Consider the following 25057-nt stretch of genomic DNA (forward strand, 5'->3'; position numbering starts at 1 on the left):
TCACTAGCGAAATGCATGTGAACGTGTGGCAGTATCTTCCCAAATATTTTGATTGATTGATTTGGTGGAATTGTAAAAAGAAAAATGGTTATAGAATTGATAATTAAATATATATATATATATATATATATATATATATATATATATATATATATATATATATATATATATATATATATATATATATGTGTGTGTCTTGAAGCAAAAATTGAGAAAAGGTCTATCTCCACTCATCGATATACTACACTAGGAGAGATTCCTCATCTAATTTTTTTTTGGGGTTTTGCTCTCCTTCAGTCTCTCTCTCGGGTATTTTTTTACTTTCTCTTTGTTATATTTACATCATTTTGTTAACACAACCAGTGTTGAAAAAGATGACTGCAATCAATTCCCTTAACCATGGTTATATGGTACTTGCTGACCACAGGGTGTACTAGTCTGTTACAAAATATATTAATATTAAAAACTAGAGTGTGATTTTGTACGTATTCTAGTGGAGCCCAGATACCAGTTAAATACTGCTAGGAAGGTTATCGGTGGTTCATCGGTGGTGTGACTTGTCATATCACAAAGGGAGGAATGTAAGTAAAGCATTCAACTTGAAAAAAAAAAAAAAAAAAACAACAACAAATGAGGTCGGCATCACCGGTCTTTATCAGGGGGATATAATATTAATTTATTATATAATTTATTAATATTTTAATATTCAGTTCCCACAATGCAATATTTTAGATGCATTTTTTTTAGACTTTAAAAAGTCTAAAAAAAATGCAGAAGTGTAACTGAAGATGTGTTTAATAAAACAAACAGTTGATCATCTATGTAAATATGTAGTTTGTTGTTAAAATAGTGAGGAGATTGGACATATTAAAAATGAGCTCTGCTCAACAGTCATCTGAAGATGAGGATGCCCGGGACAGGGAAACTTTATGATAAGAATTTACTTTATTTCTTGGTTAAAAAAGAGAAAATGGGGAAGTGTATGGAGTATGGACCTTTTTCATTCTTTCCGGAAATGGAAATTGCATTGTGGGAAAGTGAGTCCTTGTTATTTTGAAACACTTACAGCGGTGCTGAAAATCATGCCTGGGTTTACGTGCTCTTTGTCCCGCTGCTACAATAACAATAAGCGAGATCGACACATGAGGTCTACTAACTTTCCAATAAACCCGTTACAATGAAAAATGTGATAGAAAGATAGTATAATTTAGCAGGTTTGCTCCGAACATATAGAAGAAAACCTATAATATTAGGTGCTTAAATAAACAAGGCAGCAAACCTGTCAAATGTACAGACAAAAAAAGTAGAAAATAAAAATGCAGAAAATGTGTCATCTTGTCAACTTTGATGCAATTATAAATAATGCCGTCAATCAACACTGGATTTTGATCATGAACAATAAATAACATGGTCAATAACAGGAGCGAAGAGGAGATATATTTTCTGACACTATTCCAAATTACCTTTGTTGATCCATCCTCCATTTGTTATGGTCTTCCAACAGAAAAAATAGATACCTGTCTACGTAAACATTAAAATCAGACCGTCTTCCAGAAGGGACAGAAGACGGTCTCAATCCACCCCTGCAATAAGATTACAGTTTCAGGACCACGAGAGTTCAAATTCACATAATGAAAATCACAATATTTGAAAAATGATGACAGTGCATAAAATAATATTACATATGTTTAAAGACATAAATACCAATACAAACGCTTATGTGGAAATGCAGAAAATGTGTAGAGGTTCAAATGGATTGGAGTTAAATGTCCCATCTTGAAAATGCCAGTGTTTGAAAAAAAAAAAAAATCAACAACAAAAATAATTCTAATAAAGCTGCTATTCAATATTTCAACTTTCTGTATTAACATGATATGAATAATCCCATTAAGTTTGAGGATATATAAGGCACTATTATTCATCTATAGCATTAATGTTGGCATTACACGAAATAATTTTTTTGAAAACCTTTTTGCAATATTAAACAATATTTACCTACATAATTATCACTGCTTCCTTACTATGGACACTTATCTGGCAGAGAACTTAAACTATGAGAGTTTACAGTATCAACAAATGTGTTTTATGTTATCTCACTTAATGGCCGCTTGTATCTTAATTGACTATAGCTCTGACCTTATACGTTAGGGAAATGTGACTAGTAAAGGTATTCAGGCCCATAAGTCACACCTTAAAAAGATGCAGAAAATAGGCCATTTGTCACTTTTGATACAATAACAATAACACATAGTAAACAACTCATAGAAGTATAATATAAATAATAATAATAATAAAAAAAATAATAATAAATAAAAAAACGCAGTTATGTTATTATTCTGATATGTGAGCTTGTCATCGGACCACGAGACCTCCATAGATGGCTATACTCTGTTATAATCTCTTAAGCAATTATTACAATAAAAAAATAAATAAATAAAAAGAAGACAAAAAACTTTTTTAGAAAAAATTCAGGGACTAACAAAGATACGAATTAGGCCTGTACATCTAACAGAAATAATATGTTGGATATTGCGGATCTGTTTTAGAATGTACAAATAGCACTGTTTACCTAAACTAGAAAAATAATTTACATATACATATGTGCGCATTATGCATATTTGAGTGCTTTTCTGTACATTGCTTTTTGTTGTTAATTTTTCCACACCACACGAAAATAAACCTAAAGCGAAAGTAATTTGAATTTGCAAAATGCACAGTTGGGCCATGTAAAAAAAAATATATATATATTGGTGTTTACTTTTTACACTTACTAAAAAAAGCTTTATGGAAGTTAGAGATAATGAGTGATGTTTGTCTTCGATGGTATCTTTACTTTACATTTTCAAAAGAAAACATCATTTATGAGAAAAAGAACATGAATTTAAACAGAGGACAAAAATACTACAAAATGGAATATATGGATGATTTTTCGTGGCAAATCTGTCATAATACTAAACTGGCAAGTAAAATGGTTTTTATTTTATGTATCGTATATTTTCAATAACAATTCTAGGTATTTTACGCAGTACCTTGAATAAAATTCTAATGTATTAATTTACTTGAATCATGATTTATTACTTTAAAATATAATTTTGCAGTTTAATGCATATGATGACGTTTATTTAATTGAGTTGTACATAGACTGTTCTATTTTTTTTAATAAAGTGAATGGATAAAATAACAAAGATGATATCATTTTGGGAGAGCCGCTTGAGAAATGCGCAAATAATTCATGGCGAAACTAGGCCAAACTCAACAGAGAGATCAGCTTATATTTTTTGCGCACCGGCAGGCGGCTTTTAGTCTTTGTGTTTTGTAAGGCCAAAAATATGAATAGAATAACTGCCCACTCTATAAAGCAAACACTGTAAATTGGAGGCTATCAAAAACAAAATACAATTTAAGTAAATTAGCTTTGAAAATGTCACGCAATATGAATTCATAGAAACAACAACAACTATTATTTCTCTACAAATAGTCTCCATTGGATCACTCTTTTAGTTTATTTGACACAAGATTTTTAAAACGTTTCTCCTCCTCTTTCGTAACGCAAAAAAATAAAAAAATAAAAATAAATAAATAAAAATAATAATAATAATAATAATGAATAGCAAAAAAAGACAAACCCATATGCACAGGAATCATCGACATCAGCTGCCTTTATTAGAGGTAATTTGTCTTTCTTTCTGCATAAGGGGACACAAAAAGCTTTGTAGAATATGGGCACCTATAAATTGCTACTTTAGGCCATTTTCAGCTTCGGATAATGTATCTTAATTTTACTACATATGCTACTTATTTACTCATGTGCTCGCATAGTCTAATATTCTGGGGCTATATATGAGAATATGTATTAAAACTTTCATTTGCTTCTAAAATACCTACTCTGCCAGTCTATAGAGACATGTAGTGTTTTCACAACTATGTTGAGGTTCAAATATATTAATTGAGGCATCAAAATATACTCTTGTCTCTCACACCACCCTGCTTACTAGTACGCTCTGCGAGTATATACTACCATTTGCTCCCCTTGGTCTTCAAGCTTTTGTAGCTTCTCAGTCAATTTAAGTAAACATTTTTCTCTAAAATATATCATTCTCCATTTTTATAACTGTCAAAGTTGCCCTTTATATTAATTTTTTTTGCAAAAAGTCAAAAGAAAGTATAAGTATGGAAGCTGCACAAACATTTGAATGAAAATTGGAGTCTAAAAAAGCTTTCACTTTTTTACAAAACAACTTGACTACACAAACAAAACACTATTAAATAAATAGTTACTGAATATTGGAACAGGATTTCCATTTATAACAACTGCTTTATTATAAGGGTACAGTCGTTCGTTCGATATCCTAAATAAAGACAAACAGGCGAGTCACCATTTTGTCTTAATTGACTTCAAGTTATTGAATTCGACCTAATATTAAGATTTTATGTCAGCATCAGAGGTAAGTACCACGTGTTTAAGATAGAAATGTACATGTTAATGATGTGCATGTAGTGCATTTACTGAGTACAGTGCGAGTTTTTTTTTTATTGTGGTCAATTTTTGCCCTTTGGAGCCCTTTGGAGCGGGAGGATGGTGAGTTCTTTCTGTCCAGGGACAAATCCCGCGTTTGTCGACATCTTTCCATATTAACCCGTCGTCCAAACAAATAAAAAATTGTAAATAAATAGGTTCGTCTTGTGGCACGCGGATTATGTCACATACATAATAAATTAGAAATAGTTTATATGCGTTATTTAGACTCCACTTTCAAGATCTTCAAATTTTATCCATTATTGAGTTTACGTGAAAAAATTGACACTTCCACTTTTGTATGTAATCACTCTGTGTTATATAGAATGCACACATTTCTAGAATAATTTATTTATCCCCTGCACATAATGATAAGCTATTAGAATGCCACGTACACCACGGAAAATAAGCTAGTGTTAATGTGAGTTTTAAAAATACACAGGTGGGCCAATTAAGAGTATTTTTAAGCTGTTGTGACGCTTACTTAAAAAGTTTAATGGAGGTAAGAACAACTGAACAACCATTAAACAAGCAACACATAGTCTTACCATTATAGTGTCCGGCGGACCCGGTGTTTTAAAACTGAGAGTCCGACGGACTCACTGTATCGAAATAACGGGTCCCGGACTCTGAAATATAGAGTCCCACTATACACTCTATTTCAATACGGAAAGTCCTAGGTCCCTACGTTTTAAAACTGACAGTCCGCGTTGAGAAGTGAAAATTAAAAATATGTTTCTTATAACATGCAATTTGAATATGATTTTGAACATGAGAAAGATATGGATTGAAAAACTATAAAGGTTAAATAAGCTCGATTACCCTCCGTAAAAATTTAAAACGTACTATAAATTTGTATTGTTGGCATTTAATAAACTTTATGTAGCCAAATGTTCACAAGCACAACGAAGCTCTGTTTTTGCTCCAAATTAAGTAGGATAAGTCCATATGACTGAAATTGTCATTTACTAATGACGAAAACTAATAAGATACAAAGTTACAAAACTGGGGAGATAATAAACATCCCCCAAACTATATAAGTGCTAAATATAAAAATAATAAAGTATGTTAATGAAATGTAACCAGGATTAATTATGAAAAATATGAGAAATCACAACAGCTATAATAAAATTTATTAATGACGAAAACTAATAAGATACAAAGTTACAAAACTGGGGAGATAATAAACATCCCCCAAACTATATAAGTGCTAAATATAAAAATAATAAAGTATGTTAATGAAATGTAACCAGGATTAATTATGAAAAATATGAGAAATCACAACAGCTATAGGAGCAAAAAGTTGGCGCAAATGAAAATAAAAGCTATATAAGTGCTAAATATAAAAATAATAAAGTATGTTAATGAAATGTTACCAGGATTAATTATGAAAAATATGAGAAATCACAACAGCTATAGGAGGAAAAAGTTGGCGCAAATGAAAATAAAAGGCTTATGAAAAATATGAGAAATCACAACAGCTATAGGAGCAAAAAGTTGGCGCAAATGGTTGGCGCAAATGAAAAGAAAAGGCAAAAGGCACATTCTAAAGCCGGCCTAGGCTGAGAGCGAGCTACGCAACCCCTACCTTTTTAGGACGGGGACGTAGGTTTCCTCATTGCTCTGACAGCCCAATCATAGAGTTGTCTCTCTTGGCCTACGTACTGCCTCATATGCCCTGCATAGTACATTTACCTAACTATAGTTTTAAAGTAATAATCTCACATGTATGATATATATCAATAAACAAATGACAACCAGATAATCTGAAATGACTAATTAATGTGCCAAATGAGTTATAGCTAACAAGCATAAATACAACCATGTTACATGAGCCAATGCTCAAATCTGCTTCATTAGTCATGAAAAGAGAAAAAAAAAAAAATATGGGGGGGGGGGGGTTTGAATAAGTTTACCAAACATCACCTCAAAATTTTTACTCCTGAATAATGCACTTCTTAATGTTGTGAATTTTACGAGAAAAGTGAGGGAGAGCATTAACTGTCTCCTGAATAACTGAACTCATATGCCTCTGATTAGCAGGCCTTCCAGAGGCAAAGTGGCACTGTCCAAATAGGTGCCCCCCTTAATTATGTCACACAGGTGCCGCTTGAAAGTAAATAAGTCTAAGTGTTAAAAACACCACAAGGATGAAGGCAGGTGGTAGGGGAGGGTGAAGGGTGTACAAATAACAATAAAGAAACGTTAGTAATAATACAGTGTAGCTGCTAAAACTGCGGGTAAATATATCCGCAGCTACAAAGCTGAATGACTTCTCACTGAATGCAGCTCGATGGAATTAATCTCCAAAACATCTTTCATAGAATATACTTGTGAGTGCCTTGATACACAGCAGCTAAGACATTCCTTAACCCTGGACATCTGTTAACACCTTGACTTGGTCAACTACTTAAGGTCAAAATGTGCAGACACAAGACCCAAACAAAACGTTGATGTATTACCAAAAAGTTAATAGCACCACTAAAACAAACCATTTGCTACATAAATACAATTAATTCTCTTAATTGTAGTTTTATGTAGCCAAATGTTCACAAGCACAACGAATCTCTGTTTTTGCTCCAAATTAAGTAGGATAAGTCCATATGACTGAAATTGTCATTTATTAATGACGAAAACTAATAAGATACAAAGTTACAAAACTGGGGAGATAATAAACATCCCCCAAACTATATAAGTGCTAAATATAAAAATAATAAAGTATGTTAATGAAATGTAACCAGGATTAATTATGAAAAATATGAGAAATCACAACAGCTATAGGAGCAAAAGGTGGCGCAAATGAAAATAAAAGGCCATATGATGTGAGAGAAGCTCACATCCCCGCCAACCGAGGAGTGCTTGTGAAAAAAAAGGGAATGATAAACAACATCTGACATTATATCTGAATCCTATGTGCTACTAAAATATATATATATATATATATATATATATATATATATATATATATATATATATATATATATACCGTGTATATCCCATGAAGAACTAGCTACAGCTGAATGAAGGATAGGAAGAGAAACTGGCAACCATGAATAAAATTAAGGGAGCCAAATAAGGCAGTAAAATGGTGATCCCACCCTGTAATTTTTTTTTTTTTTTTTTTTTTTTGAAACATGAAACACACATAATTATAAAAACAATACCGCTATATAACTATCCTGAAAAAGCAAGGGCTTTGGATAATTACTAAGAAACATAAGAATAAGTGACCGGTGTTCCATCAATAAACTGAAATAAAGGACCTAACATATGCGTAAAAGTTCGTCGATAATAGAAGAAGGCTTGCACTTGGCAAAGGAGAGGGCGAGATGTACCTGTCGGACTCAAACAGCTGAGATAACGAAAAATTCAAAGCAAGAACTATAGGAAACGGTTCTTTAACTGTGATATGCCAAAGTGCAACAACCGCAACCCATTCATAAAGAATCACTGACAGCCAAAGACCGCCGCATAACCTATTGACCCCGAGGCATTTGTAAACAAGTGTAAGGTATCTGACGATTGTCATGATGAAGGCAGCAGGACCGATATTCCATTAAGTGATGTGAAAAATGAAGCCACATGCCTAGGTCCGCTCTTGCTTCACTATTGAGTCGAATATAATGACGGGGGCGCCTAACACCAACAGTTAAATGAATTTAGCGGCGTAAGGGCGTAAGAAAGCCCTGCCCGGCACTACGCCTAAGCATGCAAAGTTTAAAAACCATAAGAGATGTAACTCTTTCAATTGTACCTATTCGCCTTTGAGAAAGCTAGGAAACTAAAACATAACACTTTTCCAATTTGTCCTGTGGCACACGACCTACTAGCGAATCTATTTCAACGCCGCAATTAGTTGAACAAGTGGTCGGAATTAAGTTTTTTTTTTTTTTTTTTTTTTTCTTTTTTTTTTAGCCATCAATGGGAACCTTACTCCGTTTGCATAATGCAAGAAAATTTTGTAAATTAACTTGACAGTTTTTGGAAATGGGGGTCCAATGAAAGAGAAATCTTCCAGTATATAGGATATGGCCGAGGCATGAATTTTTTTTTTTTTTTAAACATCCATTTTAGAGCTGTACTCAGTGATTTGGCACGAACGACTTGCACCCATAGGCAGACATGTTTCAAATTAAATAATTCATTCCAAGAAAAACAAAGAAGATGATAAACCAAAAGGCTAAGAGCTGAAATGCGGAAAACATCTAGAATGTCAGACCTAGCTAAAAGAGCACCAGGGCCGAAATGTTGGACATGGGCGATAATCGTATAATATATTGAGTTGTACAGAAAATACTGTGGGTATATTAGAATTAACCGAGTCCAGGTGGGGATAAGAAAGGTCGCGAATATCACGGAATTTATAAGGTTCAGATTTAGTAATAATGTGTAATGGTGAACATTTAAAATATGGAAGAGGGAGATAAAATTGGGCCAGCAATCCGCCCAGAGGATAAACCTGATTAATATAATCCAAAATCGCTTAAGGATGAGTACGGGCTGATAAATGATTATGAAATGCGTGAATGCTAGGAGTGGTGGTGCAATGAAGGCAGGAACCCTTGGAAATATATTGATGAGAAAATCACCTGATGAGGATCCTAACCTTAAGTACCAATTGTAACAGGGAATGGGTAATTGGAGTTGTTAGACAATGTTGTAGGCGGGGTCTGTAACTGGGCGTGGGATGTGGGACAATCGATTTTAGGATGGGATCCCAGTACTGGCAACAGTGCTAAATTAACATAGACTAAAGGTGCATTATTCCCTTTTATAAAAAGCAAAAAAAAAAAAAAAAAAAAAAAAAAAGATGCCTAGACGAAAGGGACGTAGAAAAGGGGGGGTATTCATGGTTGCCACTTTTAACGGTAACACGGGGATAACTTATCCCACGGGACCAGTAGTGTTGGTCGTAAGTTGCAAAAGGCGTCATCATAAAGACGCCAATCATTAGCATAAGGAGCTTCTTAATGTTCTAATAGATAAGCCGTACGTAAGTAAGTTTACAGAATCATATAAATTTTTTGTTAGAAAATCGCTGAAAACAAAAACAAAAACAAAAACTTCAGTCCAAAGGTAAAGGGAAATCAGCGATTTTTACGAGGGCATGTGGATCACTTCCAATTTCATCGGCTGGACCCGTGTGTTTACAGTGTCGAGAGTCTGCTGATACTGGGTACAGGGTATCTGCTGCTGAACGTTAGTCTCTTGCAGGGAGGAGTCGGGAGAAGGAGAAGCGCACGGCATTACTGTGCCGGTGTGACTCGGCTTCTTTCCACCAGGAGCAGTGGATGCAGGAGCCAATCGTCGTTTGCTGGATAATGAGCGCGCATTGGAGACAACCGACATCCTGGACCGCTTACGGTACTCCACCCGGGAGGGGTCTTGGAAGGCATGGTAACATAAAAACAAAGGAAACTAAGAAGACTGCGCAAAGGCAGTTGCATTTATATATTAGACAATTCAGTAATAAAAATTTCCCGGGCCAGGTAATTCAAGTAAGTAAACGGAATAAGTAATATGAATAAAATATACACTTGTACAGAGAACATATAAACCCGGCATAAACCCAACGAATAGCCTGGGTAGATATGGCATGAGCCATATTGATATAATAAGTGTAAAAAATTAAACATCTCCTAGTCCGCCGCCAGAGAAAATCCATGCAGGCAACAGCCTCAGCTTAGCCTTGCACGTAAAAACAGGGATATCTGGAAAACCGACTAGGCAGCGAACACATAGCTGGGTGACTCCCCAGAATAGGGACATAACAGCTCCCAAAAAATTAAAACCTAGTATACCAGATACCACAAAGGGCTCTCACTACTAGGCAAGCAGTTAAAAAAAACTGGGAATACACCCAGAACCTAGTATACCAGATACCACCAAAGGGCTCTCACTACTAGGCAAACAGTTAAAAACCTGGGATATACACCCAGAACCTAGTATACCAGATACCACCAAAGGGCTCTCACTACTAGGCAAACAGTTAAATACCTGGGAATACACCCAGAACCTAGTATACCAGATACCACCAAAGGGCTCTCACTACTAGGCAAACAGTTAAAAAACCTGGGAAATATACACACAGAACCTAGTATACCAGATACCACCACAGGGTTCTCACTACTAGGCAAACAGTTAAAAACCTGGGAAGTACACCCAGAACAAAGAGCATAAAAACTCCAAAAATGCATATCGCCTAGTCGACCAGAAACCCCTAATAATACTCCACCTGGTAATGCGGACACGGAGACAATCGGAAATAGGATATGAATAGATTACGGCATGTCAATGACAGCCAGGAAATAGGAAATATGAAAACTGCAAAAACACCTGGCCCGATAGGAATATAAACATAAATAAAATAGATTCACACAAAAGAAAAAAAAAATCAAAAATAACATGATGAGTGACACCTAAACAAAATAGGTAACAACTGTAGTTGCATAACACAACAATTATAAATGTATTGATAAGAACACGTGAAAAAAAGGGGGGGGGGGGAAATGAAAACAAATACTAGCCTGTGTGTGATCCAAAACTTGAAGTCATCCCGTAAAAGGAAACAGCCGTCGCCGAAACTTGAATAACAAATACTGGTGACTGGAGAAAAGTGAATATTGTCCAAATAAAATAAAGTCACTAAGTAACAAATAACCGTCAACAGCCGTCGCTGAATCTTGAATACCAAAACTGGTGGCTGGGGAAAACTGAATAATCCGAAGAAAATAGTCACCAAGTAACAAATAGTCGTCCCCAAATCTTGAAACCACAAAAGTGATGACTGGTAACCAGTGTACAAATAACAATAAAGAAACGTTAGTAATAATACAGTGTAGCTGCTAAAACTACGGGTAAATATATCCGCAGCTAAAAAGCTGAATGACTTCTCACTGAATGCAGCTCGATGGAATTAATCTCCAAAACATCTTTCATAGAATATACTTGTGAGTGCCTTGATACACAGCAGCTAAGACATTCCTTAACCCTGGACATCTGTTAACACCTTGTCTTGGTCAACTACTTAAGGTCAAAATGTGCAGACACAAGACCCAAACAAAACGTTGATGTATTACCAAAAAGTTAATAGCACCACTAAAACAAACCATTTGCTACATAAATACAATTAATTCTCTTAATTGTAGTTTTATTCGGCTCTACTTAGGCTATGAATGCAATTTTAAAAAATCAGGAAAATATTTAATTGAATTCTTCATATTTATAACAAATCCAACAAAACACTTGCTTTTGTTTTCCCGTTATTATTTTTTTTTCAAAAACTGAATGAAAAGTGGGGATAATTTAATGAAAAAAATGTAATAACTTTGCATTCTTGTGCCCGTGGGATTTTGACTCCCCTTGGTTATGAACGAAAATGAATATTTTTCCTGATTTTTTTCCAATCAATATTTTAACATCGAACTTCCAAATATTTCCAATATATTATTCATAAAGTATACTAAAAGGAAAGATGTTGTAATATCACCAAATATCACCAAATATCAAATGAATAGCTTTTAGGGGATTCACTGAGTGGTAAATTACATATTTTTGATTTTCTTTTAATGAAAAATTTCACCTGCAAACTAACAAATTAAAGTGTCAATATATCCTCCATTATGCATACTTCAAGATAAAAGTCTTATACTCAAATAAAATAACAATTATTGAGTTTTGTGGGGTGGGGGTCAAAATTTATCTTGGGGAAGTCTGATTTTCATTGTGAAATTTTGACTGGGGAGTCAGATTTTCATGGTACACCTGCCATGTTGTAAATAAAGCCGTATTGCTTGAAAATACAATTAACTTAAAATGGTGACAGTGTAGGGCAACGCGAGCAGCTAGCCATTTTATACCTTGAGAACCATGAAATACATTCCTTTTGAGTTGATTCCATTTAAATATAGGTCATTTATTTTATTTGAATATAAGTTATTTAAACTGTAAAACAAAATTAAATAAGTATATTTTAAATGACACTTTAATAATTTTTAATTTTTATTGAGCACTAAAATGCATACATATTACATTTTACAGGCTCTCTACACTAGTCATAACAACTTAGCAACAAATTATACAGATCTATACAATACTTATGGAATGATTACTGGGAAGCAGCACAGAATAAAACGACTATTGCTATTGATGGGTGTGTCGTTTTTTCAAACTTTCAGTTATATAAAGATATAATGTTCTCAAACACGATTCACTTTTTGGACTGAGCAGCCACTGAATTTTTTCATGATCTGTTTTCTGCTCAGGAGGTATCATAAATCGAATTCTTCTGTCACTATGTTCTTCACATTTCAGTAAAAAGTGGATCTCCGTTTCAATTTCATTACAGTGGGGGCACTTGCGATTTTCAGTAGGGGTTTTAGGGGACGTATAGCGGCCACGTTCAATTTCTAATTCGTGGTCACTAATCCGCATTTTTGCAATAGTCTTCATTTCTGATGGGGTGACTTTCATTGACAGATATTTTTCAGGGGTATAGGTTTTTTTAAGTAATCTGTATGTCCTGAGTTTACTGTAGTTATCACTTTCCAGGTCTTTCCAAAATAGTTCCTCAATTTTATTGTTGATAGCATCTCTTAGGTTTTCAAAGTTATTTAGTGTTTGTGTATCAGTTTTATGGCCCAGACCCCAACACTGTATAAATGTTCTTATTGATTCAGACCAACAGGGTCCTTTTTCTTTTTGTTCCTGTTCATAAATGTTTTTGACCAATCTGTTGGAAGGTAGCTCTTTCAGTTTGGCGCTGTATCTTTGTGTCTGTTTTGCAATATCAGAATAGAGTGGAAATCTTCCAAATTCAGCTCTACAGGCATTGTTCATAGCATTTTTTCGTACACCTAGTGCCCATTTGCACATTTTTAGATGTAGTTGTTCAAAAGGAAATTTATTTAGTTTTGTAAGTGACATTTGTTTTTCCTTAAATATTTCTTCAGACCAAACTTCACACCCATATAGTAAGATGGGCTTGATGGTTTTGTCAAAAAGTTTTAAGTTGAGTGTGGGAGATGTTATCTTGTTTGAGGACAGGGCTGCTTTAAGAGCAAAAGTTGCTTTTAGAGCCTTTTTCTTTAAATTTTCAATTGCTTTTTTCATTGAACCTGTATTTGTAAAGGTTAATCCCAGATAATTGTACTCTTTTACTGATTCAATGGCTATATTATTTAATGTAAATGTTGTTGCAGAGTCTAATTTTCCTTTTTTATTAAATATCATGATCTTGGACTTTTTTCATTTATGTTTAGTTTCCACTTTTTACAGTAAGCTTGCAGTGCCATTAGTTTATTTTGTAGACTATCTTTAGATGCCGATATTAGGACAAGGTCGTCAGCATACAAGATGTGATTCAGTCCGTTAATTGCACCGGGCTGGTTACAAGAGAGGAAAGCCTCCTTGATGTCATCCATGTATAAATTAAAGAGAGTGGGACTAAGATTATCCCCTTGGCGGATTCCTAATCTTGATAGAAATGGGGTAGTGTAGCCTAAACCTACCGAGATGCCTAATCTGGTGTTACTATACATGCTTTTTATGACACGGTAGAATTTCCCCCTAATCCCGAGTTTAAGCAATTTCAGTAATAGTCCCTTGTGCCATACTGAATCAAAGGCTTTTCTCATGTCAATGAAACAGGCATATAGCTTTTTGTTTTGATTTAGATACCTGTTGACTATTGATTTCAAAGTAAAGATATGATCTGTTGTTCTATAACCTGGCCTGAAGCCTGCTTGTTCTTCACTTAATTTGTTTTCATTGTTAATATGTTGGATGAGCCTGTGTGCTAAAACTGAATTAAATAATTTCCCTAAGCAACTAGTTATGCAGAGGCCTCTATAGTTTTCAGGGTTCATATGTTCTCCTGATTTAAAAAGCGGGATTATAATTCCTAGATTCCAAGATTCAGGGATTTCAGATGTATTTAGCACCATGTTAAATAGTTTTGTGAGCACAACTGCAAAATACTGTACTCCTGCTTTCAACATTTCGTTTCTCACCTTGTCTTCCCCAGGTGATTTCCCATTTTTTAGATATTTAATGGCATTTTTAACCTCTTTCACTGTAATAGGTTTGTCAAGTACTGCTTCACCTGGTAGGCTTTCATAAGATTTAATTTCATTATCTAAGGCATGGTCACCTTCAGGAGGGATCCCACACAAATGGTAGAAGTGGCTAAACCATCTAATAATCTAACAATCTAATAATTAATGAATTCCGTCCGTTTCAAGAAAAAAATATTTTGCACAGCTTTTAAAACACTGATGCACTGTATAACGCAAGCTGTCAAACATTTGAGTGGTAGTCATTGTAAGTCACGCGTATAGTTTTAAGAAAAGACACGTTTTGCACAGCTAAGCATCGCTGCACTGTATATGACTAGCTTACACATATTTATGAGTGGTAGTCAAATAAGTCACGCGTATGGGGGGGGGGGGCTAGTCCAAACGATCACAAGGCAATGAAAAAGAAATGAAATGTAATGAACAGTGTGTATAAAACATTTTACTGCGGCATGACACACACTGAGTTTACAATAAGTAAAATATTTTATTTTCAAGTTAATTATAAGTGAAAAAAGAGTAAGAAATGGGAGGTACACGAATTTAAAATCCATTGCGTGACTCCAACCAATGTCTGTTACACCGTCATATTTATTCCAAAGTAAGCTCTTTGTCCGTGTCGCTCTCCACTACACCACCAGGTCGTTGTGCACACCACCGCCGTTTTGTTATATTATATTTACTTGCATCAAAGGTTTGCTTTATTGCAATACTATTATGCCCAGATTGTCAATATAAAGCGCTTTTACTAAATATCTACTGTTCTACAGTAGGACCCTAGATTTCAGACCCTGTGCGATATACAGTTTTTCTGTATGACAGTCGGACTCTGTGTTTCGTGATAGCTGTCATGAAACGTAGGGTCCGGTTAAATGCAGGGTCCAGGGGAACCTTTATATTATACCTAATTACCATGATACAGAGTTCGAGACCCGTTATTTCAGAAACCAGGTGTCCTACGGAAACCAGGTGTCCTACGAAAACCCCAATTCCGAAAACGGCATTTCCCCCCTAAAATTGGTGCTATAGTGTCATCCGTTGGACACTGTACTTAATCTCCGTCTTTAATTGGCCTTTTGGGAAGTTTGTTTTAATTTTTAGTGATTTGCCACAAGAAAACATATTTTCATCTCTATAAGTATCTTTGTCCTCAATGAATTTGCTGTCATGTTCTTTTCCTCACTTATGGTGTTTTTCTTTCGAATTTATCGTTTAGTGAATTGGGGTTTTCTCTATAACCAAGACAGCTATTCAAGTGATTCAAATGGCCTCGTAAAGCTGTGTGAAGGCATTTCAGTGCAGTACCAGGGAATTGTCTTAAACTATTTACTTTTGATTTTATCATCTTTTACGTTAAATTACCCCATATTTCAATGGGTTATTCACTTCAAAAGATGATAACTTTCAAACAAACAATTTCCTTTTAATTAAACTAGGGAGGTCAGGTTACACCGCTCACGTAGTCGAAAACGGGAAGAAATCTAACCGCGCTGTTTGTTTTCCATCATAACTTCCAAGATTTGGGTCCTATGATAAATTTAGAAAAAATATTTAAAAAGTGCATTGAATGGGCTTTCGAACAATATATGTAACAATGTATCATGTCTCTGTTGTAAGCCTCCAGCCACGAAAATGCTGCGAGAAATCGCCGGTGATTTCACTTCCTCGTTTGGTTCCCGCTATTTACGAACTTTGCTCAACATGCGCGTTTGGCGCCATTTTTCTAAAAGCTCCGTAAGGCGTCCCGGACGTTATTTCCTCATATTTGGACACATATTCATGAGGAGAATGAATCAAGCGTTCGAGTGAGGGGTTAGAGAAGTTTACTCAACCGAAAACAGCAACTAAAACTAGCTTGTAAAGTTTTTAATCGTGTTTTAGAGTTAGAATAACGAATTTCTGAAGGTTCTGTAACCCCTACCTAAATTTTTTAACTAATTCACGATTCAAATCAATTTTTTATTTATTATTTTTTGGTAAGATAGAGCCGTAACAGCCGTTAGAAAATCAGTGACTTTGATCTTACCGCAAACAAAATGGCGGACGCACCATGCTGTTCTGCTGATGAAAAAGCAACTGCACTTTCAGCACCCAAAGAGGATCAAGATATCAGAATATCTAATCAGAAAATCTTTGAATTGTTCACGAAACCCAGTAATATTGATAAAACGCTTACAATTCAAGAATATAGAGTGTTTTTTTTTTATAGAGTTTATTTTATTTTTCAAACAAAGTATGAAATTACGTACGATATTGATGGGGCTGGTGCTTTTTTCGTCTTTGAACTCGTCAGTGAACATAAAAAGGGGAATCTTAATTAAAATCATGGAGATATGCAATAACTCTAGCATGGTTTATGACAGCCGAACAAAAGGGAACAAAAGAAATATTTATTTTTTTTTTCTTAACAACAAAAAAAAAAGGAAAAATCCTAAAACTGCCATTATGTTATGGCAGTCTCTCCAAAAAATCTCGCTGGTTTTTGTATAACCTACCTGCTATGATGTCCAATATCAATTAAATTTTTTGGCAAAATTATAACTTACCAAAATCGGATATCATTTATTTTCATTGTGCATTCTGGTATTTTTTACTTAAAATCGTATATGCAATTGTCATTGTAATATTGGTTGCCATGGCAACAGTGGCAGAGTATTTGTTTACTACTTAATTTAAATTCATAAACTGAGTACCAAGAGTGTTTCCCACTTCATATTCAGTTTAAAAGTTCATGATAATGTGTAAAAAATAATTCAAACAGTTACCATATCAACAGCTATCATAATGACGATTTTCATAGCAACAGATACATTAGAAACCATAGTTTTTTATTTTAGTGATGGCACATTGATAAGCATCATTTTCATCCAAAAGTAGCCTTTGGGCAGTGATGCTGAAGCCTTAGGTTGAAAAATCAAAAAAATAATATCGATCGCTATTGATATTTAGCAATGGTTGCCATGGAAATAAGGACAAATTACAGAAAATTGTATTTTGCCAGATTCTTCTTGGCATAGTGTAACTTTCCAGAAAATTTCAAATGGATATTTCACTCCATTCAAAAGTTATGCCAATTTTGTTTTATTGATTGGGCAATTAGGTGACACTTTTGGCTTCCACTGTTACATATGCTTGCATACAAGACATTTTCAAAATTTTGTGGCCGACTAGCATTCTTGAAAATTTAATAACTTTTGATTGGCTTGCTTGATTTTCAAAAAATAAAATGTTTTGGAAAGCTCATGAATTGCTCTATTAGATAAGATCAGATGGCTGATATTTATGTAACTATGAAAGTTGACCTGACCTCTCTACTTAAGCCCCTGACATCAGCTCTGGAGAGGGCCCTAGCCTAGTGATGCCCAGTAGGGTGTCAAGGATATGTAAAAGGAAGCGCTAACAAAGGCGATTATGTTTAACCGCAATTTAAAGGTGTGAAGTTGCATTTGAACGTCTCAATGGCTCTTCCTCGGCAATCGAGTAATTTTACCTGAGAGATTCCTTTTCTGTTATCGGCAAAGTGATCAGATAAAACTGTCTGTCGAGAGCTTACATTTTGCTCAGAAACCCCAATTTTACTCCCATAAGCATTACAAAAATCAGAAGACTGATTTACTGTACACATACCTTTATTGCTGTTGCACTTCCCAATAAACTTGCTGTATAATGAAGTTCAAATGGTTGATTTTTTAAAGGTGTACTATAGCTCTCCTTTCTGTCTTTCTCCGACAAGACACTTTGACAATCTTTGAAGTATTAGCGTTCAGCTCACAAAATAAATTTATTTATGCTGCAAATTTGATGAATCAAAAGACAGATGTATGGGTGACAGTATTAGTTCTAAACTGATTATCCTGGCAACTGTGGGGGAGGGCAAGTTATTAATTTTTTAAGAAGATAAATATGATAAAAAAACTGGAGCATAAATATTCTATTATCATTAGTTATCTATTATTAGTTTTAAATAAACTTGCACGTTACTGCTAGGCCCTATGTATTATTTTGGAGACAAATGTCAATGCATAAAGGCATTATGTTGCTTTAGATATGAAAGACATCATGCAAGTTACAAACAGACTTGCAAATTAGACATATTTTATTTTTACACACATGACACGAAGACCCTATTTGCTTTTTACCTGCTAGTCTTGACTATTCTCGGGGTCTTTTTTGTGATTTTAATTTTTTGATACATTTTGAACTCTTTCTTCCCGCTTGATCAGTGATTTTGAAATTGTTTTACTCCAAACATCGCAAAATGCAAATCCGCTAACATGCGTTTTTATTTTTATTGTTTTAATCATGCTGTCATCCCTTGCTTGGATTTCTCTCGTTTGGCCATTCACATCACAATTTTTCGCGTGTCTCTCAAGCTCCATGATATTATATCTTGGAGAATAAAATTTTATTTTGTCAACATTAGATTTGCCTTTTGCAAACGGCGACCAACAATCATTTCCGCTTTCGTAACGTGTCGCAGATACGCTCGCCGATATATATCGCAAAAATTAGGAGCTAGGCTAAAAGTATCCTTTTTATCGTTTTTTTTTAAATCTATTTTTCTTTCATTTGTCAATTAATTAAGACGGTTCGATTAACTCTTTCACCCATTTATTAGGTATACAGAAATCAGTCATCCGACTGAACTAATATGGCCGGTTTTCCCCAACCGCCACGCATAGGCCCTACTCTCTTTCAACATTTTCTTTCTTTCCTCTGGAAATGGACTTTTAACACGAATTTTCTCTTCTCCATAGGGTACTAGCTAGACTTCTTCGATGCTAAGCTGATGTAAGGCTAAAAACCTATTACCGCACACGTAATCGGCTTATAACTCATTAACTGTGCTCCGACCCCCTCATGGCAACGGCCCTTAGTAACAGAGGCGTGGCTTAGTTGTCAGCCTAGTTGCCTGACTGGGGCGCGTGCCGGTTGAAAAACTCATCAAAAGACACATTTTGCGATGCAAATTCATAAAAATTATTACACCCAACGATAGATACTTTTTTGATTAATAAAAACACACAAAAAACTCAAAAACATGATTTTAAGCGTAGTTAACCCTATGACCGGCCTTAATTCTGTTTTGTGGATATTGTCCCATTCATCCGAAAGAGCGTGGCGAAATTTGTCCAGATTATTTAGAAATTGGTTCACCTGTGCAATGCACAATCCAATTAATGCCACATGTGCTCAGTAGGATTAGTATCAGGGCTCAAAGACGGTTGTCCCATCCTCCGAGCCTCGAGTGTCTGCAACAAATCGCTAACCAGACGTGAACTGTGGGCAACTGTGTTGTCACAATGAAGACAGTAGCACCCCTGATGTCACCTCTTGCAAATGGAGTGAAATTTCTGTTCAGAATATTACAATAAAATGCCCCTGTTACGTTTTGTTCCAAAAAGAGCAATGTACAAATACCAAGGGCTTGGAATGTCCCCAAATGCGGACTGATCTAACACCTCAGGCGATATTATGCTGCACACACTCTTCCAAGATGCAGTTTTGAACATGTCTGCGGACCCTCATTTGACCATCCATGGGATACGAGAAATAACTTGATTCTGCATCAAAACCTTCTTCCTTCCAGTGATGGATGACCAGATTGATGTGCCTGTGGGATCACTGAACGAGATATTCTCAGCTGTTATAGTATCTCACTCCATCTTCAAGAACTGACTTTGGGGTTAACTCCAGACTTCATTATGACAGCATCCTTGCTCACAAGTGACAATGCTCTAAGAATATAGCAACCAGTGTGTAACCGAAAAAAAAAAAAATAATAAGGCCAGTTAAATAGGTCAATTTAAGACCAAATAATGAAGAGGTTGCAGTTAGTTGAGTCTTAAAAGAAACTAGCAGAAGTGTTTATATGCTTTAATGGAAATCCAAGCTCGGTTCAAATGTCTCTGTGAAAGACCAAACATAAAATTAAAAAGCAACAATGGGTGACTTTTTAACGAGTTTATTATATAAGTTTTAAATCTGACAAGCACACATTTAAATTTTGCTTTAAATCTGTATTTATATGAATGGTGAGATTTAATCTTGGTTTTAACTATTGATAACCGTTTTAGTAATTTTATCCGACATAACTGTATGTCTATGTATGTCATCAATATCAAACGGCTAAGAGAACGGTTTAAGTCGGATACTGAAAACTAATTTAAGTCAGTATCCCTGAAAAAATTTGTTAAGTGTGCTTCTAGGACGTTGAAAATGTATACATTCCTATTGAAATGCCTCATACAAAAAAAAAAAAAAAAAAAAAAAAAAAAAATCATGAATCAAGCAAATCAAACCAAAGCTTAAGCATACTATACTACCATGCATTACAAACAAACAAGAATACGGAGCAATATATTTCAATATTTAACAACACATTAAAACCTTCTGAAAATAACAACAACTACCGTACTAGGATTAAGAATGTGTACATTTACCCCGTGGACCATTTGAAGATTACACTGCGATTAATGCGGTGGAAAATACAATAGAGAGAGTGTATAATGATAGGGTCGCTAAACGATTGTTGACGGCATATAGTAACTAGCCTAATCCCCTGGTCGCCTGGGTAGCCACGCCCCCTTAGAGTACTTATGTAAACAAACGGTCTCCCGTTGCGAACTATCCTTTTGTTCAACAGCTTCGCGCGTGCAGCTGATTATGTATGTAGTGACACTATAGCTAACTGCATATAAATTTGTGCTAGCTGTTATTTGATTCATTCTGCTGTGTCGGATGTTGTGGATCAGCCCACTGGTTCGTTGACTTATGTTTTTCTGAAGATTGGTGGTGCAGATTTTGAGATAAAAAGAGAGAGTGTCAAATGAAACGGGTAATGAGTAATACATTACATTAAATAAAGGGACTCGTGGTGGAAGAAACGATAGACTGTTTTGCATCAAGGTATGCCATTATAATCCGACATGGCCCATAACATGATCCATAACATGACTCATTGTTGTATGCCTTATATTTGTGCCGACTTATATTTTACTCTCGTTCATTTCGTGAAACTATTTCCTTGAATAAAGTTTTGCCTGTGTAAATTAACTTTGTGACATGAAGTAATTAATTAAACGCGCCTGTTGAAAAGGGGGCTTTTCGTAACTAATAAAGGTTCACTATTCAGAAAAATATCGTCGCTGTTCGTCGCCGCTACCTTCAGGAAAGCGTACCCTCCGCGTGGATCACCGGCATTTTTGATTATCTGACAAATTAGGGCAATTTACGTTTTAGCTAATAATTCTGAATTTACTAATATTTTGGACTAAATTCGATGTCAGATTCATAGCAATGACGGAGAGCCGCCAGAGTAACTGTTTAATTTTCTAAACTAATCAAACTAGAACGCGTGGCGATAAAATGTGTCGTTAGATCTTGTAAACACTCAGCGAAATGCACCTAGTGACTATATTCAATGTGCCGTCACTTAATTGCTTTCTCGATTTCATTAATTGACGATAGTAATTGCAGATAACAAGGAAGAGGAAATGCTGAAGACAAAACAACGTCGGGTCTTTGTGTGACTTTCTCCCTAAACACTTTTTATGTTGCTGTCAAAGAAAAAGGAGTCTAGAAGGCGATTTTTTAAACCACTGCTGCTGCTTTTGCAGGTGGACTTCCTCGTTCATCATTTAAATGCTCCCCTCCCCCAGCAGACTTGATGCATGTACGTCTTGGTAGCTATAGTACAGATCTTGGTTCAAGTAATGAAAGGTTAAAGCACAAAACGATAATTTGAGGCTATTTTTTCATTCGAGACAAAATTAAGTATCTATGGTGTGTGACTTTACAAAGCTTAATTTGTCCTTAAATATATATTCCAGTAGCATAGGCGAGCGACGTAATTGTAACCTCAACTTGAGGTATCCTCGATGAAAGCGGAGTACAAAAATTAACTTTTTTAAATATCGATTACAGCATGCTGTACAATGATATTGAGACTAAAGGGTTTAATGGACTTCTTTGCCTTAAAAGCAATTCATTTCAAAATTAAAAAAAAAAAAACAGTTTTTTCGGGGAGCGCGGGTAGACAGTTTACGTCAGGTGATTCGTTAAAGTCGAGGAGTGTTTCACTATCAAATGTGTAAATCATATATGTCATAAAACACTATAAGAAAGTTTTTTGTTACGATCTGCAACATTTGTTCATTTATATACCAGGGCGAAGTTAAAGCCAGAGGTAAATAGAACCTAATACCGTCATCCTCCTCGTCCATTTATTTAAATCGTATCAAAACGTTTGATACACAATGTTCATTAAATTCATAATTTTGGCTATTTATAAAAACCATATCGGTACATAAAAGTTTAAGATTAGCATAAGTTAAGCAACAACCAGTATGAAGAACAACACCCTTTTTAAATGAGGCAGGACACCCTCTTCACACTGATTATAACCTTGAGAAAGACATTATGCAACTTAAGGCAAAGGAGTTATGCAAAGTTCTTTCAACTCGTGTGTGAATACAACACATTCTTTGTCACTTTTACAAGACAATGGAGGCGAGCAAGTAGAGTAATTACTATATACAATAAAAAGGACATTAGTATAGAAAGCTCATTCGGGTCAGGCTTTTGCTTGTTCAAATGAAAGAGATAGATATCGCGCCGCGACTCCCTTTATTAAACCTTCATGTGTTTGTGTAAAAGTGTGAAAGACAGGCAACGGTCTTTAGTCGCTGTTGATATTGTTCGCGATTAATATTGAAGTATAACTCCTTCGCCTGCATGTAAACGTGTTACTTTTCCTCATGTTCTCTATATTTCTTTTTGGTGGTTGAGACAATGGGATGAGATCGATAAAAGTAAATGTTAATCTAAACAATTAGATGCGATTTTTGTGAAATGACTTATTAAGTGATGTGCATGTACCTAGCATGTTTAAATTCTTGAATTTCTAATTTGTTAAATCTTTCATACACGGCCTCATATATGTATTACTCTCAGGCCTTCGATATTATTGTGTTACACGGGACTCCTGGAAACCTGAAGCACAGGTCTACGGAGTCTTGTTATCCTTCATGCAGTTTTATGGCTGGGATGAACACTGCGAAGTAGAAACAGGCTTTACTTAGCTTTACTTGATGCACGACAGTTTAAACAAAACCAGTCTGCAAGGCTTGCTTTGATTTGGCGTTAACCTTACACTGGTTTTAAAAAAACAAATATAAATATGTTCGATGGATTAAATGCCGGCTTCGTTATATTTTAACTAAATGCGTTCATTTGCACAGTTACACAGATAATATTTTTAAGTTGTCTGTCGTTCAGCACGCATTATAGGCGAGTAGCTAAATAGTGACGGTGATCAATCCAAGCTCAATCTTGGCAAGTATCGTTTACAAAATAGATCATGTTGAATAAACTTAATTACGCTTTCATAAATAATCAACACACGGTTCGGTTATTGTCACTTGAAAGCTTTCGATCAAAGACGTTCAATGAAATCACAAATCATTTGACGATTAAAAAATGGACATGTTCAAGGGGCAGTTTTTGTTTCACCTAAAGGGACTTCGGGTTCAGGTAGAGGGTTCAGTTACGTGTTTCATCGAATGATAGCATCACGCCCTAGGTCTAAGCGAGTTGAATAGAAGCTTTTTTATCCAAACATCCTATTCCTAACTACTGAGTTAGGACAAAGGTCTAGTAACATGCACTGTGCAATTACTATAATGGATCAGATGCATACTTGATTGTTTTTCCTCTGGTGTCGCACGTATGCATCCTTTCTTGAGTGATCTAAAACAAGACGCTAGTGTACCATGTTTCTCACTGTAGCAAAATATGTTCGACATGGTGTTTCTGAACGGCAGCCGGAGACACAGTAATTGTATAGGCATGCTTTAAGCTTGTTCGAGAGATAATAACAGTCGGGTTTAACAATAGATAGCGAGCTATAGTAAGACCCCCTCCTCTTTAACTGATGATTTACACTTTTAATTGACCGTACTTTCGTATATTGTATGATCATACAGCCAGACTTCCCCCTGTTGCACGTTGTAGTTGGATTGTCATTGCGCCTATGTCAATGCACCTCATTTAATTTCAATATTATAATATAAGCATAATATAAGTAATATGTTATTTCCTTATTCCTCTTTCATTATCATTCATGTTTTATAAATACTTGAACGCTTGAATGCAGATATTTCAAATTAAAACGTAAGTACATGAATAAATTATACATTTATAAATTAATGCAAAAGGAATTTTTTGAGACAGATTGATGCTGACGCTCATGCATTTCAACCAAACAAACAATAATTAGTTCAATTTTTGACTGCGGAAATTTCATATAGGATGAAATAACTGATAACAAATTTAACTAGCAGTTGGTTAGCAACAGTAAAAACCAGCTGCGCGTGCCAAACTAGTGAACAAAAGGACAGTTCGCTTCGCGTGGCACGCCTTAGCATGGGTTTAGCCTCTTCAAGCTATAATCCTATCGCCGCAACAA

General features: G+C 35.2%; 2 protein-coding genes across 2 annotated transcripts in view; one reads left to right on the forward strand and one right to left on the reverse strand.

Annotated features, from left to right (window-relative positions):
• The window catches only part of LOC106153787 (uncharacterized), a 211452-nt gene that overhangs the window by 119346 nt on the left and 67049 nt on the right, over positions 1–25057 (reverse strand). The window lies entirely within an intron of this gene.
• Positions 4342–25057, forward strand: part of LOC147761906 (uncharacterized) — a 47274-nt gene continuing 26558 nt past the window's right edge. The window contains exon 1 of the mRNA XM_087014085.1: positions 4342–4445. The gene's annotated coding sequence lies outside the window, so the exon portion shown is untranslated. The remainder of the gene's footprint in view (positions 4446–25057) is intronic.

This window comes from Lingula anatina, chromosome 5, assembly GCF_051362555.1.
Source record: "Lingula anatina isolate TDL-2025a chromosome 5, LinAna3.0, whole genome shotgun sequence".
Lineage (NCBI taxonomy): Eukaryota > Metazoa > Brachiopoda > Lingulata > Lingulida > Lingulidae > Lingula > Lingula anatina.